Source organism: Engystomops pustulosus, chromosome 5 (genome assembly GCF_040894005.1).
Source record: "Engystomops pustulosus chromosome 5, aEngPut4.maternal, whole genome shotgun sequence".
Taxonomy (NCBI): Eukaryota; Metazoa; Chordata; class Amphibia; order Anura; family Leptodactylidae; genus Engystomops; species Engystomops pustulosus.
In genome coordinates this window covers 91,905,159-91,911,327 of record NC_092415.1, presented here as the reverse complement: position 1 = coordinate 91,911,327, position 6,169 = coordinate 91,905,159, and positions in this window count along the sequence as shown.

The window sequence follows — 6,169 nt, the reverse complement described above, 5'->3', positions numbered from 1 at the left end:
TTGGCGTCAACAACATGAAAGCATGGATCCATCCTGCCTTGTATCAACGTTTCAGGCTGGTGGTGGTGGTGTCATGGTATGGGGAATATTTTCTTGGCACTCTTTGTGCCCCTTGGTACCAATTGAGCATCGTTGCAACGCCACAGCCTACCTGAGTATTGTTGCTGACCATGTCCATCCCTTTATGACCACAATGTACCCAACATCTGATGGCTACTTTCAGCAGGATAATGCGCCATGTCAAAAAGCTGGAATCATCTCAGACTGGTTTCTTGAACATGACAATGAGTTCACTGTACTCAAATGGCCTCCACAGTCACCAGATCTCAATCCAATAGAGCATCTTTGGGATGTGGTGGAACGGGAGATTCGCATCATGGATGTGCAGCCGACAAATCTGCGGCAATTGTGTGATGCCATCATTTCAATATGTACCAAAATCTCTGAGGAATGCTTCCAACACCTTGTTGAATCTATGCCACGAAGAATTGAGGCAGTTCTGAAGGCAAAAGGGGGTCCAACCCGTTATTAGCATGGTGTACCTAATAAAGTGGCCGGTGAGTGTATATATAATGAATTACACCATTCCTACAATACTGAACCTAAATTGTAATCTACATTTATTCCATTGTTTCTCATGATTGCCTCCCCATCTAAGTGGAGGGACTTGATATATTAAAGGGAATTTTGGTTGTCCCTCAGTGTGACCTTTTTAAAAAAATGCAGAGAAACAGACAGGTCCATACTATTCTTCCCAATAGTGTATCTGTGGTGGGTGAACCTAGTTTTAAAATCAAGGGTAGTCTCTCCTATGTAATCCAATAATGTTGATGAACTCTATGTATCGTATCTCCTGGAAATTTACTAGACTCGAGGAAAACTGGGTCTTATAACTAAATGTACTTGTGAAGGCTCAAAATATGATCTTTCGGCAGAGAAAGATAATGGTCATGGACAAATACTATGTCGGATGGCTGACAGTGAACAAGATGTCGTCTGTGAGAGAAATATGATATCCCTCACATCCCCAAAGACCAGTTTGTGTTTTCAATGGTCCCACATCTGCTCTCACAATTCTATGTCTAATGTTCTTAGCTCTTTTGTATGAAAATAATGGCGGAGCGTTAGCTAAATTTATGTACTCCTTCTGGGTCTCTGCTCAAGATGGGCCACTGCCTTTTTTTTTTTTTTTAATAAATTTTCTTTATTTTGCAAAAATGTACACATAATACAAAAAAATACATTTCTTAAACAATACTCCATTACATTTATACAGTGAACCAATTACAGTCCCCTTTCTTCAACCCATACCTGTCTTGTAGTGCAGAGGAGGACAGTATTTGGTCCTACTATTACTTGTGATATTTAATCCCTAATTTCTGCCAAAACATTATGGGGCACATTTACTTACCCGGCCCATTCGCGATCCAGCGGCGCGTTCTCTGCACAGGATTCGGGTCCGGCTGGGATTTAAGATGGTAGTTCCTCCGCCGTCCACCAGGTGGCGCTGCAGCGCCGAAAATAATCTTAACGCCCCGGAATGCACCATCCCATAGAAGGTGAAGGTGAGCGCTCCCCAAGCGACACATTTTCGGTTTTTAAATGCGGCGGTTTTTCCGAATACGTCGGGTTTTCGTTTGGCCACGCCCCCCCGATTTCTGTCGCGCGCATGCCGGCCCCGATGCGCCACAATCCGATCGCGTGCGCCAAAAACCCGGGGCAATTCATGTACAAGCGGCGCAAATCGGAAATATTCGGGTAACACGTCGGGAAAACGCGAATCGGGCCCTTAGTAAATGACCCCCTATGTCCGGAACTTTCATTAATTCAACCAAATTGCTATTGTTCCATAATGGCGTTTCTAGTAGGTATCCCTGCAACTGTAGGATTTTCTTAAAGCCTTTCCAGACTTTCGCCAGTGTATTGCCGAGAGCCCACTTCCCAGATCTTATCTTTCCCAGTAGAGAGTTTTCCAATAGCTCAAGTATAGACTCCCATTTCCCTCCTGTAAGCTGCATCAGTTTTATACAGAGATCATTCTCCTTCCAATTTGCCAATCGACCCATCTGTGCTGCTAAGTAATAGCCCTGAAAAAAATTGGTAGTCCCAGTCTCCCCCCTCCTCAATAGGCCCATACAGATATTCCAACTTAATTCTAACTCTTTTCCTCCCCCAAATTAGTTTGTTGAGTAGCTATTCCACCAGCCTAAAGAAGGAGATATCTATCCATATAGGAACCGCAGATAAAAAAAATACAGGATTTGGGGTAGATGGGCCACTGTCTTCTAATAATTTTACAAACTTCTGGTCTCAGATCATTGTAAGATGGTTTTCCTTTTTGTTAATAGTTCCTCCTTATTTTTGTTGTCTGCCAATAGTCTTTTTTTTGGGATAACTAATTCCATAGTTTTCATGTTCTTATCCAGATTCAAGGGTTCACTAGTTATCTTCTTGACTTAAAGGTAGAGAAAGTAACTGATTTTGGGTGATTGCTCTCATATCTTAATTATTTTTGTCAGTTGACTTGATGTAAATGTCAGTAGACAAAATGTTGCCTAAGTTTCACAGCAGCATCTAATAATTGTATCTCTCTTGACAATTTTATATTGTCATCTATAGTATCTAGATAATTGTGAAAAGATTCCAGCTGTTCAAGTGTACCTATCCAAATGAGGAAGCAGGCAATAGCTGTTATACAAAACTAGCATTAACAAATCTAATGCCAACAAGCATTCCTTGGGTTGATAGTCTGAAGCTTTTTATTTTCTTTCATCCGCCCTTAGTCCATGTGCTTGATCTATGGATGTGTAGAGGGAGACCACATCAAACGACACTAGTCTCACCTCTGACCCATGCACTTATTGTATTTCTTAAGAAATTTAATGTCTCTTTGATGTATGATGAATGGCTATGTGGGACATGATGCAGTCCCAGAGACTGTTGGTCTTCCTGGGGATGACTTGTGGATTTTAGGCAACAAATTAATTACTGGTGTTTTTGGGTCCTCAACCAGTAGATACCTCATTATATTTTCAGTAACTACTCCTCAAGTAGAGCATAATCCTTAAGCATCTATCAAGTTCAAACTTTGGACCCATAGAAATCCTTTTGTACACTTCGTTGTTTCTGGATTTCAGCCATGTAATCAGACGTGTCCATGACGATGACAGCACCAACCTTGTCAGTGGCTTTTATCGTGATGTTGCTGTCACGGGCCAACCGATCCATGGTGGAAATCTCCTCCACTGTCATGTTAGCATGCTTGAATTAACCATTATATCCCTGTCTCAGAGAAAACAAATCCCTTTCCACAACAGACACAAAAGTATTAATTGCTGAGTCATAATAGTAGGAGTAAAAGCACTTTTAATGTGCTTGGTCCTTGGGGTCCAATCCCTTAGGGTCTATGCCCTGGGCCCTGTTTTGCACAACAATATCCTTGCAAAATCAATGTTTTAGTTAAATGTTCTGAGAAAATCTATGCATATCAATCTGTAGCTGAAACCAGACAGGTTTTGTGCATGGACTGAAGTACAGGCCTTTGCACAAAACTCAGAGTTCAGCAGTAGTCAATGTTTTAGAGAAAATATTTACCACAAGGGTTTCTTCCTTGTGTTCTTCCTGTATTTTTGTTTCTCAGAGTCCTTGCTTTTTCTAAATTTATGATGTTGTCTTCCTCCTCTCCTAGACCGCCTCTGAGTTTCATGTCCACACCTGTATGTACAGATGCACTTTACTTGTTTATCTGCAATGTTCAGTAATGTTTACGCAAATAATGCAATTTGTATGTATGGTCATATCATGGAATATTTGATACCCAAGGCTGACACCTGAGGCTGAGACTATATCTAGAGAAAAAGTGTTCAACAAAAAAAGAGGAACACTTACTATGTACACCACTAAAACATACTTACTATGACATAAGGTAAAAAGATAAAGGGAAAGTTGGGAGTCTTGGTAATAAAATATAACCTTTATCGGTTAATGTAAAATTATCAGAAAATCTAAAACTAATCAGTGAAAAACTAATATGGCATTATTTATATTGCCATACTTATTCTTAGTCACAAAGGTTGTAGAATGGCAACCTGGGGTATGTTTATAGGAAAGAGTCCCCTTATTAGTTGTTTTATCCTTCATGTTAAAATATGTCCCCCTGAATGTAAATAGTTAGGGATGTAGTGGAGACAGGCTGTATAACACCAGGCCTCCAACAAATCAACAGCGGTCAGACAACCATTGGAGAAAACGGTATCTCCCCATATACCACGGCGTAGTACCAGACTTGACCTGGTTTATACTAGATAGACAGAATGGCGAGGTGCGGTGTACGTGCACACTATGACAGCGCTATTTCACCTTCTAAGAAAGTGCTCTTCTGCGTGACCTAGTCTGCTGGCTATGATGTTATAATGAAGTGCTTACGATCGTTCTTGATTACAGGTATAGTTACTAGTAGAGATGAGCGAGCACTAAAATGCTCGGGTACTCGTTATTCGAGACGAACTTTTCCCGATGCTCGAGTGCTCGTCTCGAATAACGAGCCCCATTGAAGTCAATGGGAGACTCGAGCATTTTTCAAGGGGACCAAGGCTCTGCACAGGGAAGCTTGACCAAACACCTGGGAACCTCAGAAAAGGTTGGAAACACCACGGAAATGGACAGGAAACAGCAGGGGCAGCATGCATGGATGCCTCTGAGGCTGCTTAATCGCACCATTATGCCAAAATTATGGGCAACAGCATGGCCATAACAGAGTGACCGAATGAGGCTAGATAGCATCTAAAACATCCAATAATTGACCCTGACACTATAGGGGACGGCATGCAGAGGCAGCGGCAGCAGTGGCAGGCTAGAGAGTCTCATGGCAACATACCCTAAATGGACTCAGGTTTCACCAAAGGAGGTGAAATGATTTCCTATGTGAACAGTGAACGGTATATTTAGTCGATAACACAGCATGGTGGCGACATAGTGACCAAGTTCCATAACATATCTGGTGAAACACCCGAAAAATGAGCCTGACACAGCTCTTTTGATAAGGGGACGACATGTGGAGGCAGCCATGGAGACGACTTCCATGATTAAGAGCGACAGTATGGGGCATTCATATTGCGCTGCTATGATTGCAACTTCAGGTCTCCAGCATGGCGGAGACAGATGGGCCGAGTTCCACTATGTATCTGGTGAAACACCTGAAAATTCTGCCTGACACAGCTCGTTTGATAAGGGGATGATGTGCTGCATATCCTCTCATGCTCCAGCGTCTGGGGTATAGAGAGTTTAAATGAGACATTGGTGGACGCTGTGGAGGATCGTGGAGGCAAAATGGACAGGAAACAGCAGGGGCAGCATGCATGGATGCCTCTGAGGCTGCCTAATCTTGGGATGGAGCTGGCGGTCCGCTGCCAGGCGAGATTTCGCCTGTCCAAGCCCCTGTCTCTCGGCTCCTCCCCACCCAAAATGGGCCTGGGGGCCAGAAGCGTTTACTTTGAAAAAATTATAATTTTCAAAGCAGGCCGGGTCGTTTGAATATTTCACCTAGGAATAATGGAATAGCATAGTGGTTCTATTTTTAATTGTTTTTACGGAAATGGTTCCATGATTAAGAGCGACAGTATGGGGCATCCATATTGCGCTGCTATGATTGCAACTTCAGGTCTCCAGCATGGCGGCAACAGATGGGCCGAGTTCCACTATGTATCTGGTGAAACACCTGAAAATTCTGCCTGACACAGCTCGTTTGATAAGGGGACGATGTATGGAGGCAGTGAACTAGTAGTAGATTAAAGGTGCTGCAGTTAAAACTATGTTAGTTGGATCTTGAGATGGAGCTGGCGCTCCGCTGCCAGGCGAGCTTTCGCCAATCCAAGCCCCTGTCTCTAGGCTACTCCCCAAACAGCACTTCTAAGAACCTTTTGTATAAGATCAAGTGTAGTAGCGTTCTTATAAGTTTGGGATATGGCGGGTGAGGGGAATGTAAACAGATGCGCAAGAAGCGCTGAAATAATATCGGTAAATGATAAAAGTTTGCCAGTATATTTTGTGGATTACACAGCAGGGTGGCGACAAAGTTAACAAGTTTGATGTGGAATCCATGAAAACAACCCAAAATTCTGCCTGACACAGTTCGTTTGATAAGGAGACAATGTATGGAGGCAGTTATATG